At 43.9% G+C, this 12,891-nt stretch overlaps 1 non-coding gene across 1 annotated transcript; it reads right to left on the bottom strand.

Annotated features, from left to right (window-relative positions):
* Positions 1-10,444: 10,444 nt before the first annotated feature.
* LOC124709428 lies at positions 10,445-10,551 on the bottom strand. Its single transcript, XR_007005400.1, has one exon. It is a non-coding gene; the product is annotated as a U6 spliceosomal RNA (small nuclear RNA).
* Between the last annotated feature and the right edge of the window lie 2,340 nt (positions 10,552-12,891).

Below are 12,891 nucleotides of genomic sequence, written 5' to 3'. Positions count from 1 at the left end.
ACGTTCGAAGCTATTGATCGGCGTCTTAGGGAGCACGAAACATTCCAGCCTATTACTCGCGACTGGGGAAGACCTAGAAAGACGAGGACACCTGCAATGGACGAGGCAATTCTTCGTGCAGTTGACGATGACCCTAATATCAGCGTCAGAGAAGTTGCTGCTATACAAGGTAACGCTGACCACGTCACTGTATGGAGAGTGCTACGGGAGAACCAGTTGTTTCCGTACCATGTACAGCGTGTGCAGGCACTATCAGTAGCTGATGGGCCTCCACGGGTACACTTCTGCAAATGGTTCATGCAACAATGTGTCAATCCTCATTTCAGTGCAAACGTTCTCTTTACGGATGAGGCTTCATTCCAACGTGATCAAATTGTAAATTTTCACACTCACAAATTGTAAATTTTCACAATCAACATGTGTGGGCTGACGAGAATCCGCACCCAACTGTGCAATCACGTCATCAACACAGATTTTCTGTGAACGTTGGGGCAGGCATTGTTGGTGATGTCTTTATTGGGCCCCATGTTCTTCCACCTACGCTCAATGGAGCATGTTATCACGATTTCAAACGGGATACTCTACCTGTGCTGCTAGAACATATGCCTTTACAAGTACGACAAAACATGTGGTTCATGCACGATGGAGGTCCTGCACATTTCAGTCGAAGAGTTCGTACGTTTCTCAACAACAGATTCGGTGACCGATGGATTGGTAGAGGCGGGCCAATTGCATGGCCTCCACGCCCTCCTGACCTCAACCCTCTTGACTTTCATTTATGGGGGCATTTGAAAGCTCTTGTCTGCGCAACCCTGGTACCAAATGTACAGACTCTTCGTGCTTGTATTGTGGACGGTTGTGATACAATACGCCATTCTCCAGGGCTGCAACAGCGCATCAGGGATTCCATGTGACGGAGGGTGGATTCATGTATCCTCGCTAACGGAGGACATTTTGAACATTTCCTATAACAAAGTGTTTGACGTCACGCTGGTACGTTCTGTTGCTGTGTGTTTCCATTCCATGATTAATGAGATTTGAAGAGAAGTAATAAAATGAGCGCTAACATGGAAAGTAAGCGTTTCCGGACACATGTCCACATAACATATTTTCTTTCTTTGTGTGTGAGGAATGTTTCCTGAAAGTTTGGCCGTACCTTTTTGTAACACACTGTATTTGTTGTGGACTCCCACACGTAGATGATACACAGTATGGAGGAGAACGTAATTGCTGCAAAATAATGCTGAAAATGAGACCGGCAGCTGGAGTAGCAAATGAAGAGGCACTTAATGGAAAAGAGGTTTATATCTCAACTCGTCGAAGTTGTGGGATGGGTTGAAAGGACACATCCTGAAGTAGTTAATTTTGTAATTGGAAGCATATGAAGGATTAAAAATTATAGGTGAGAGCAAGGCTGATTGGACTAAGCAGATTCGTATGGATGCATGGCGTAGCTGCCACAGAGATTTCTGAAGACTTCTACAAGATAGATTAGTGTGGAGAACTGCATCATAGCAGTCCTATGGTTTATAACAAGGATAACAGGAACACCAATGCCAGGAGAATCTTGAAACCCGGGCAAAGCAGATAAAGATCTTAGTAACCCAAATACAAGCCCGCCCGGTTAGCTGTGCGATCGAACGCACTGCTTTCCGAGCGGGAAGGCGTGCCGGTCCCCGGCACGAATCCACCCGGCGGATTAGTGTCGACGTTCTGTGTGCCGGCCAGTCTGCGGATGGTTTTTAATGCAGTTTTCCGTCAGACTAGGCGGATGCGGGCTGGTTCCCCTTATTCCACCTCAGTTACACTATATCGGCGATTGGTGCGCAAGCACTTTCTCCACGTATGCGTACACCATAATTACTCTACCACACACACATTGAGGTTACACTCGTTTGGTGTGAGACGTTTCCGGAGGGGTCCACTGGGAGCCGAACCGCACAATAACTCTGGGTTCAGTGTGGGGCGACGGTGGGTGAGTGGACTGCTGTAGCCTGTTGTGGGGTAGTGAACCACTGAGGGCTACTGCGGGGAAGAAGCCACTCAGTCACATCTAGGCCCCCGTTCCATACAATACAGTACAAGAAAAAAAAAAAAAAAAAAAACTTGAAAATCATTTTAGTTTTCTCTTCAAAAATGAGAGCTGACAACCTATGGATAGAAAAAGAGAGTAAATTTATTTCTACAATTCTGTCCCTCAGCCCAAAAACTTTCGAGACTGGATTTCTAACAAACAGAGAAATGTGAAGATTGTTATTTTAATGCTTCTGCCTAGTCTGCCTCCACTTGAGTACAATGAACAAAACGTTCATACAATAATGTGAAACTGCCGGATGAGTCCCTCTTTGGGGTGTTTAGCTTGTGCTTCACGTTGGCTTAAATGCCAGATATGTCAACAAAGCGCGGACCCTTCATATGGACTCCTGCATTTTTAATTTTATTTCCAGGTTCGTATTGATAACATTAATTCTGTTCATCCAGGATGATAATTTTCCAAAAAAGAATTATCTGCGTTTTGCTACTCAATCAAGTCGTGGCTGGCGTCAGTTCGTAGTTTTTATTTGGGAGTGAAGGTGTGCAGGACGACTTTTGCAGTAACATTCATCTTGTTCAAAACATACTGGAAACTATGTTGAACATTATATTTAGAGATGTAACTCCATTGCGACTTTTGACACAACAGCGTTGACGCACCACTATTTAACAGTGCTTGCTCACAACTAACTGGCGTAATGGACATCTGTTGTTTACAGTTGTTTAAGCTGCTGCCGTGGTTTCTGTGCTGACGTTTGTTTTATGGCAAAAACAAACTCTGTCTCAAAACTTTTTTAACAAACTTATTTCCTGCGTTTTCAGAATTATTAATATGTAATTTTTCGAGGAATCGCTTTGTGAATGTAACCCCTTTCTTCAATCATTTTCCATAACAAACACTTTTCCGTACTCTTACACCATTATGAGTGTCATTTCCTTTTGTTCTGAAAGAGTGAAAAATAGAGAACTAAGTATAGTCACACTTAAACCCGAAATTTCTCTACCAGGAAGAGTCGTAAATATTTTATAAAATGTGTTAAAATACATTGAAAACATATTTTAATTTCTTCTGAAGTCTCTTACACTCTGCAATGATGGCACTGTTGGTAAATTATATGTTTTACATCTTGTACACTTTTGTAGCCCCAGTTGCTGCTGAAATCACTGTATGTCTCCATGAAAACAGCAATTCATTGCTTCAGCACTGTTCTACGGTCATTACTTTATTCTACGTTATGTACCTTTCTGAATATCTGAGTTCATTGTTTCTCTTTAAAAGGATGGTGTACCTTCATAGAAACTTCGCTTAAAAACTGAAAACAACCTGTTATAGACAGTAGCTGTCGGTTTATTTCTGCCGCTTTCATTACATATTTAACTCGACAATCACTCATTCCTTTGCTGAATTCAAAGGGCCTCAGCGAAATGAGGTCAGGCGTAAGCACAGAAAAGGGAGCTCCCGAAAATTAAAATATTCACATTCAATTCTACTTTGAAATTAATGAAAAAGGTAAACACATTTCACTGTTAGAGAGTTGTAATTTTAACCGTTAAAGTATCTAGTGCCCACACAATATGATAGTAGCAATCTGTTTAAGCTTACCTCTCAATTTGATAGTTGTCATCTTGTAACTTGTACTAGTCACATACTGCAACGTTATAAGGAAATACATAAATACCATCAAAAATGGAACCTCATTAGATCTGTGCTATCATTATTGTACACGAAATTGGTGTATCTTCTGGAAGCTACAAGAAGCCACTTTCTCTGACCCTTCAGACCCGCGTTGTTACGGAGATAACCTTACTAGGTGCTTTACAAATCACCTGCCACTTCGTGAATTTTAATCAAGCCTATCTTGACTCAGGTAATTGCTACTCAGCTTCCACAGAAAGCGATAAGCGGAGATCGCAATAAAATGTCCGATGCTAGTCTGTTAAGGATGGCCCGGCAACAGACTGAGCAATCATTCCAATGAGGCCCACCTCTGCACTATGGGATCACGGAGACGCCAGCCCAAACGAGTATCTCTACCAACTGAACATCACAGGATACACTGGTTAACGTGGACACATTGGTACGTGTTGAACGCTCAAATCGGAGAAACAGATCACCAAAACTGATGAGTGGCGCTAGTATGCGCTAATAGAAGGATGCGATTCCGTGGAAAACTCATTAGGCGATGCCAACATGTTTGCCTGCGATGAAGTGGGGAATCTTTCACAGCTGAACGATTCAGGAACTCAATGAAAATGCACATTGGCGACCACACACACGATGCCCCCTCAGCCAAACTACAGACTGCTTCCATGAAAACTGAGTCTCATTCTGCAGCCACGGAGGGTGGTGAAGGGGTTGGAGGAAGGAAGCTTGCTTTGTTCCTTTTTCCCTCTCCATAACACCTGACCCTCAATATCACTGAGCAGACATGGCGTGCTGGCATCCATCATGAACCCAACAGTGAACGAATCCTTCGACTTGGAAGTATTTCTTTCCCATAGCTTCGCAACACTTAGCTAGGAAAATAAATAACATTAAAGATAATATCGGAATTTTATTAGTTATTAAGTATTAATGCTTGTTTCATAACTGTGTGTATGAAGCCGAGACGATCGAGAGAGAAAAGTAACTGATGATGATTATGTATAGGGGTACTTTCTCCTGAGTCTGACAGCTTAGTAATGACGTCAACACTTTGCAAATTATCCCCGTCTTGACGCCTTCGTTAAAGTTCTATGCGAAACTGGTGCTAAGAAGTCACTAGTCTGGAAACCTAAGATCCAAAAGCCAGAGCGGTTTCTTCAGAAGTGGCTGATCACTACAAATAGATCCACTCTTGACAGTGGACTTTTACTCATCGTTTAGGAGTCTTCAAATAGGATACAGAGGCAGCGCTGTTTCTCGCTTTTATGCTAGATTTCAAAGGGACAAAAGGCGCTTTCGCGATCGGTACACTCGGCCACCAGACCGCATGAACCAAAAGTCAAGATGACTAGGTGACCAAGTGCTGAAACCTCAGTAGCTTAGTGATTTTAGTTTTTAAAAGCGGGCTGCGGATTACGTTTGACGGTGCATTAAATTCGCAGAAATACGGTAGTAAAGGTATTCAGAAATTATCCTTTAGTAAATTGAAATTGTTTTCCAGTGACTTTACTTACCTACGGTGGTCATACAGTTTCACTGTACTGTGTATTTTCCGTAGTTTTTGCAAAATATGACTGTATGTAAGTTGACAACAACTCACGCAGCCTAATATGTGGCGAAAGTCGAAGACAGATAAGAATTACGAGGTGCTGTGGCATTGCTTAGCTTATACTACGTCTATCGTTGCTCTTTGGAGCCTTTGATTAGAAAGAAGTAAAAGCTATCGACAGAACGTGTGAGGGCTAACGTCCCGTCGATAAAGAGGTCATTAGAGAAGGCGAGTATGCAAAAGGAAACGGAGCGCATCCTTTCCAAAGGCACCAAGAAAGAACTCGTTTCAGTCTAATTAAGGTAACTAAGAAAGACCTGAACCAGAACGTCTGTTCCGCTATGTGCACGCGGCTCGTGCAGACTGCGAGTCCACAAAGTTAAGCTGTGCGCCACGTCGTCCAGTGGGGAGAGAAGAGGAAAGAGAGCGAAAGCAGAAATTAGTTACTCCTGCTGCCGCTGCGGTCCATTGTGCTAAAAGTGATGTTTATGTCTTTGAAACTGACGATGCGACGATACACAAATTAAGTTATTTATCTACTAATGTAGTATCTAGATTCTTATGTCATTACAACAACTCACAGCGTCACAAGAAAATGCAGCAGGCAGAACAAGAAGAGGAAAATGGTTTTGTATACTGTCACAAACTCCGTTCCATAAATATGAACACGGTCGACTGCAGCAGCAGCAGGAGTAGCCGATATCCGGTTTCACTTCCTTGCCTCTTCTTTCTACACTGAGCGACATGGCGCACTGCTCACGGATCTAGACTCGAATTGTACAAGACTCGGATTGAGAGGGCATGTGATATTATTTCAGTCTTTACAAGTCGAGTCAGATGTGGTAGCATGACGTTGAACCCCCTGGAGGCGTGAACTGATTCGAATGGGAAGCGCATTATAAAGTTTTTGTACCCTCTCCTGAGGCACACCGGTGCAGTACTATTGTAACAAGTCCTTCATCTACATCTACATCTAAATTTTCATACATACTCTGCAGGCCATGGTACGGTGCGTGGTGGAAGGTACCCTGTACCACGGCGTTTCCTTTCCTGTTTCAATCGCGAACTGACAGAGGGAAAAACGACCAACTGTATGCATCCGGACGAGCAATCATTTCTAGTATCCTATGTGCGGTCCCCTTTACAGGTGAACACCTCTTTCATGAAATCCTCCCAATAAAACGAAGTCGACTATTCGCCTTCTCTACCGCAGTACTCACATGCTCGTTCCATCTCATACCGCTTTGCAACGTTACGCAGAGACATTTAAACGACGTGACTGTGTCAAGCAATTTACTGCTAATGCTGTATCAGAACATTACTGGTTTGTTTTTCTTACTTCTCGGGATTAACTTACAGTTTTCCACATCTGGAGCCAGCTGCCATTCATCACACCATCTATAGATTTTGTGTATGTCATCTTGTATCATCGTACAGCCACTAATCTTCGACCGGTTCCCTTACTCCATAACACCGTCAGTAAACAACCGCATACTGCTCCCAACCCCGTCCGCTGGATCAAAATGGTTCGAATGGCTCTGAGCACTATGGGACTTAACATCTGAGGCCATCAGTCCCCTAGAACTTAGAACTACTTAAACCTAACTAACCTAGGGACATCACACACAATCATGCCCGATGCTGGATTCGAACCTGCGACCGTAGCGGTCGCGTGGTTCCAGACTGAAGCGCCTAGAACCGCTCGGTCACACCGGCCCGCTCCGCTAGATCATTTTATTGTATAGAAAACAATAGCGATGCTCTCATACTTGTCTGTGGCACTCCTGATGATAACCTTGCCTCTGATGAACACTGCCGGCTGGAGTGGCAGAGCGGTTCTAGGCACTACAGTCTGGAACCGCGCGGCCGCTACGGCCGCAGGTTCGAATCCTGCCTCGGGCATGGCTGTGTGTGATGTCCTTAGGTTAGTTAGGTTTAAGTGGTTCTGAGTTCTAGGGGACTGATGACCTCAGAAGTTAAGTCCCACAGTGCTCAGAGCCACTTGAACCATTTTTTTGATGCACACTCCCCATCGAGGACAACATACTGGTTGTGTAGCATAAGAATTCTTCGAACCACAGTCGAATGGTCCTTCATTCGTTAACAGTGTGCAGTGGGGTACCGTGTTAAATGGTATTTGGATACCTAGCAATGTGAAATCTATTTCCGTTCATCCATAGTTCGCAGTATATCCGGTCAGAAAAGGGCAAACTGAGTTTCGCACGAGCGATGCTTTCTAGGACTCTGCTGATTCGTCGACGTGAGCTTTTCGGTCCCTAGCAAATTTGTTATATTCGAATTTAGAATCTCTTCTAGAATTCTGCAGCAAACTTATGTTAACAATATTTGGTCAGTACTTTTGCAGTTTCGTTCTTTTACCCTTCTTACATAGAGGAGTCAAGTGCCCCTTTTTTAGCTACGCAGTTCATAGCGGCATGTGCCGTGATTGGAAGAGCATTGTCCAGTTTAAAAATGGCACCATGACAGCCGCGTGGAGTGGCCGCTTGGTTAGGGGCACGATGTCACTAATCGTGCGGCCCCTCCCTCCGGAGGTTCGAGTCCTGCCTCGGGCTTGGATGTGAGTGTTGTCCTTAGAGTTAAGTTTGTTTAAGTAGTGTGTAAGTCTAGGGACCGATGGGCTCAGCAGTTTTGTCCCTTAGGAATTCACATACATTAGAACATTTGAACAGCGCCGTGATAGTTTCGTGTGAAATGTAACAGACGTGGGCACAGGACGTCCGTAACATTCAGTCGTCCCGTCAGAGTTCCCTCAGTCACTAGCAGCTGTGTTCTGAAGTCACAACCGATGACCTCCACACCATGACGCCTCGAGTACCGGCTCTGGCTCTTCAAATCACTGGGAGAATGCTTTCTCCAGATTCCCGCCATATTCGTCGACGATAGTCATCCAGGTGAGTACAGATTCCGATTGATCGCTGAATACAATCATACTTCATTCAACAGCAGCCAATGCTTCCTGATCAAGGTACGACTCCAAATACAACCTTTTGTGTTTGCGGTATTTATGGCAGGCCATGCCTGAGAAGATAATTCCCCCGTTTATTTGCTACTAGTCTCAGAGAACGGCTGTTGATAAGATACCGATACATCAACATTTTTTCTAAACAAAGTCTACATACATCACGATATTTTGTAACAAATATATCGATATCGAAATGGGAATATCGAGAGCAGGCATTTTTATTTTATATTATACATCTTAACAATTTTCGATAAATATCTGTGGTTCTTCTTTCGGAATTCTAGTATAACGTAATTTTCCTTTCACTGTTTGAAGGAGTCTTGTTACTTTTTGAGTTTTCATCACATCCAGTCTTTCTCTTTGAGTGTGTGAAGCAAGTATAGGTGGCACATAGAAGAGGTCCGATTGCACTGGGGCTGGTGGTGTGAATGGAATAAGAAGATATCCGACGTGAAGAAATAGGACTCCAAGTGAGTAAAAATAAATAAATTTTAACGAAACCAGTGTGCTATTTCTTCACATCGGCGTTCTTCAAAAAAGTTGCTGAAACTGATGAACAGTAATCTAAATGACAAGATTTGTCTTTGCGGTGGACGGAATCGTGTGAGAGGAAATGCTGACGTGATCGGCGGTCGGTGCTACCAACAGAAACTGCAACGTTTAACTTCACCATACAATTTTGACACTAAAGTTGCTGGGTCACTAGCGTTTGTAGAAATGGAAAAACAGGGAGGTCGACATGAAGTGTTCCAGACAAATCTGATATGTGACGAAAGCGAACGACGGACCAAACTGACACCTTTTATTGTGCTGCCTACCTGCAGTTACCTTTGTTTGTAAAGTAGTGTTTCTTTTTCCTTTCAATTCTTGCTCTAATGGGGATAAGCAGGCTCCTAGTTTGTTGATGTACGGAATACCTAACAATAAATCAAAACTTATATATACAGCTCTAAAACTGGCAGTATATTTATAATGTGCAGCCGATATTTGTTTTTGACCGGTACGTCAATATTTTTTGTCGATACATTTTTTCGATATATTGCGCCATTTTGATATTTTTTAAATATCGATATATGAGATTCCCGATATTTTTAAAAGTATCAACAGTCCTAACTCAGGCTGATGGTGCGAGTTGACACACAGTGTTCCAGGAAGTCCGTTTGTTGTTCTTGTACCACAGGCACATATGAGAGGAGGTTATGACGTGCCTGGTGCACAACACGGATGTTATGATTGTGGGGGTCAGATATGACCAACGGAAATTCTGACCAAGAATGTCTACCCTCGTGCTGCGATGCAATCCAACAATGGGTGAATGTCTGAAGAAACTGACTCAATAGTGTAACGAAATTAAGCCATAACATGCCATGTTACCAGGTTCTTTCATGAACTGAGTCATATTTGAAGACAACGGTTCTCAGGTATGTACTTTGCTTAATTTTTACCGCGAATGCCGATTATTTAAACTCAAAAGTTCCTGTTTCACTTCCAAACTTAACGAAAGTAACCACGTCAGAGTTTGGCAACACAGACCGAAAGAACATAAATCACGAGAACTGCCGTAAATAAAATTTTAAGTAAATAAGGAATGGCTATAATTTTGTTCAGTTATAGCTCTAAGAACCAAATTAAGTCGCACTTGGTCCTGAGTATTTCGTAATATGATGTCTTAATGAATGTCATCTCAGTTTACGTGGCTCTCAGCTTTCAGTTCCAAATTCCCACCTGCTGCATGCCTTGCACCAGTAGCACACGAGCCGCGTTACTGGTAATAGTCAGCGCTCAGAATTTAACGACGGACACCACAACGTAACAAGGCCTGGCACACTCTGTTCACATCCATAAAAGCACACGCCTCCAAAAGAATACGTAACACATATGTAGTAACAACTACATTAAAATAAATGGATAAGAGACAGAAAGTAAATAGAAATAACTTCTATTAAGGGTGAACTCAACGCACTGTGAACACATTTTACAGAATCTGCATTTACCTTCAAGGAAATCAAATTTGTCACAAAAGAGACTGAAATTAAAATGGAAACTACATGAAATGCTTCCAGAATGAGATTTTCACTCAGCAGCGGAGTGTGCGCTGATACGAAACTCCCTGGCAGATTAAAACTGTGTGCCCGACCGAGACTCGAACTCAGGACCTTCCCTTTTGCGGCCAAGTGCTCTACCATCTTTTTTTTTTTTTTTTTTTTTTTCTTTTTTATTGATTTTTTCTTTTATTTGAAAAGAACGCTTCACGATTTTGCGTGTCATCCTTGCGCAGGGGCCATGCTAATCTTCTCTGTATCGTTCCAATTTTAGTATATGTACTGCCGAAGCAAGTACACCATCTGAGCTACCGAAGCACGACTCACGCCCGGTCCTCACAGCTTTACTTCTGCCAGTATCTCGTCTCCTACCTTCCAAAAATTACAGAAGCTCTCCCGCGAACCTTGCAGAACTAGTACTCCTGAAAGAAAGGATACTGCAGAGACATGGCTTAGCCACAGCCTGGGGAATGTTTCCAGAATGAGATTTTCACTCTGGAGCGGAGTGTGCGCTGATATGAAACTTCCTGGCAGATTAAAACTGTGTGCCCAGGAAGTTTCATATCTGCGCACACTCCGCTGCAGAGTGAAATTCTCATTCTGGGAACATCCCCCCTGTGGCTAAACCATGTCTCCACAGTATCCTTTCTTTCACGAGTGCTAGTTCTGCAAGGTGTCGCAGGAGAGCTTCTGTAAAGTTTGGAAGGTAGGAGACGAGATACTGGCAGAAGTAAAGCTGTGAGGACCGGGCGTGAGTCGTGCTTCGGTAGCTCAGATGGTACAGTCGGCCGTCGGCGGCCGTGGCGAGCGGACGCGCGCTAGTGTTTACCTCTCTGCTGCTGCTGGCTGAGCGCTGTTTACGGTGAGTTGACGCTCTTGTAGCGTACTCAGCTAAGGGTTATTGTGTGAAAAATGTCACGAATTGACTATGAATGAACTAGCACGAAAAGATACTTTGAAATTAAGTTTCGATCCGAAATATGCACGACCTAAAGCTTACGAACTCGAAGCATGGATTGAGAATGTTTTGAAACGATCTTTTGACGAAATAATCGGTGTACATCTTTCGATCGTTAGCAGCACTGCGCACATAAAGTTTAAAACTGCTTGAATATGCGATAAAATTGTTCAGTAATGTGGTGGTAGCCTTAAATTTACTCACAGCGATGGTAATATTGGCGACGTTCATGTGTCTCGTGCAGGATTTAGTGTCCGCACAGTTATAATTTTCGAACTACCTTTTGAAGTTCCTGCCGACAAAATAAATGCAGTTTTGAAAAATTATGGCACGATTATCAGCAATATTGAGGAAAAGTGGATGTCCTTCAAAGTTCCTGTCTTGAACGGTGTTCGACAGGTGAAAATAGAACAGGAGAAACACATTCCATCATATATTACGATCTGTGGATACAGGTCAATTGTTATATACGATGGACAGCCTCGCACTTGCTCTGGGTGTGGTGCTACTGATCATGTTCGCGCACAATGCGTACAGAGACGAGTGACACAGTTGCCACCGGGCGAAAGTGTTCCTAGTAATAAGATGTCATCAATGCGTCTAACTTATGTGGCGGCAGTCCGTTCGACCATGGCAGCGACGGAGGTCACTCACATGGACACAACTGTCAACACCACCGAAGCTGACCAGACACCAATGGAGATTGCCACCCCAGAGGGCAACGCTGACACCACCCCCGACGTGACGATGAAACTGAACGATCCGGAGGCTACGTGTTTGGGTAGCACCCAGGTTGGAAAGAAAATCCAAGATGTTCAGAATGATCCACGCACCGACGAAGGAGTGGATTCTAAATCAGTGGGAAGCGACGACAAAACCGGATTACCAATCTGCAGCTCTTCCTCAGTGACTGTGGCAAATGAAAGGGCTGACGTTTCTGCTAAAATACACAAAAACCGACGGATCGCTCACAAAGATGCTGAGAAAACAGCTCCACTGCTGCGCGAGAAAGGTGCGCAAATTGCCCGCGAATTAACGGAAGCAACTCTTGGCAGGACAGGTGCGAAGCAATCGAGTGGCCACGACCAGGCGATAACAGTGACCACGCCGAACTCTGGGGTTGGAAATCACGCTGCAGCAGACGAAGATCGGGTCTCTCAGCAGCTCCTGAGAGAGGGGCGAGAAGAACAATGTCCAACTGGAAAGGGCTCAGATCAGAAGATGGACATGTCAAATGCAGGCAGCTGGGCTGATGATATCGAGGACATGTCGGTGGATCGAGGACTGACTACGTCTGAACCACCAAAGGAGGCTATGCCAGCCGGGAGAGCAGAATTACTTGTGACGCCGCGCAAGACAGAAATTGATTCACAGATTAAAAACGGAAGATGGCAGTGTCACCACAACCCAGAATGAGATAAAGGAATATATAACCGACTATTACCGACGGCTGTACATGTCAGAGCCCATGAATGACGAGGCAATTACGACCAAGAAAAACTACCTTACAGCGACCCTCGACGAGACGGACAGACAACCATTGCTGAAAGATGTCACTGAGGAAGAACTTCGGGAGAGTTTGAGGAAGGCTCAGGGTAATAAATCGCCCGGGGCACATGGCCTACCCATTGAATTCTACAAACAATTCTGGTAATTACTCGAACATTACTTTCTGAACAT

This window comes from Schistocerca piceifrons, chromosome 7 (genome assembly GCF_021461385.2).
Source record: "Schistocerca piceifrons isolate TAMUIC-IGC-003096 chromosome 7, iqSchPice1.1, whole genome shotgun sequence".
NCBI classification, from domain to species: Eukaryota; Metazoa; Arthropoda; class Insecta; order Orthoptera; family Acrididae; genus Schistocerca; species Schistocerca piceifrons.
This window is presented reverse-complemented; position numbering and strand designations above follow the sequence as displayed.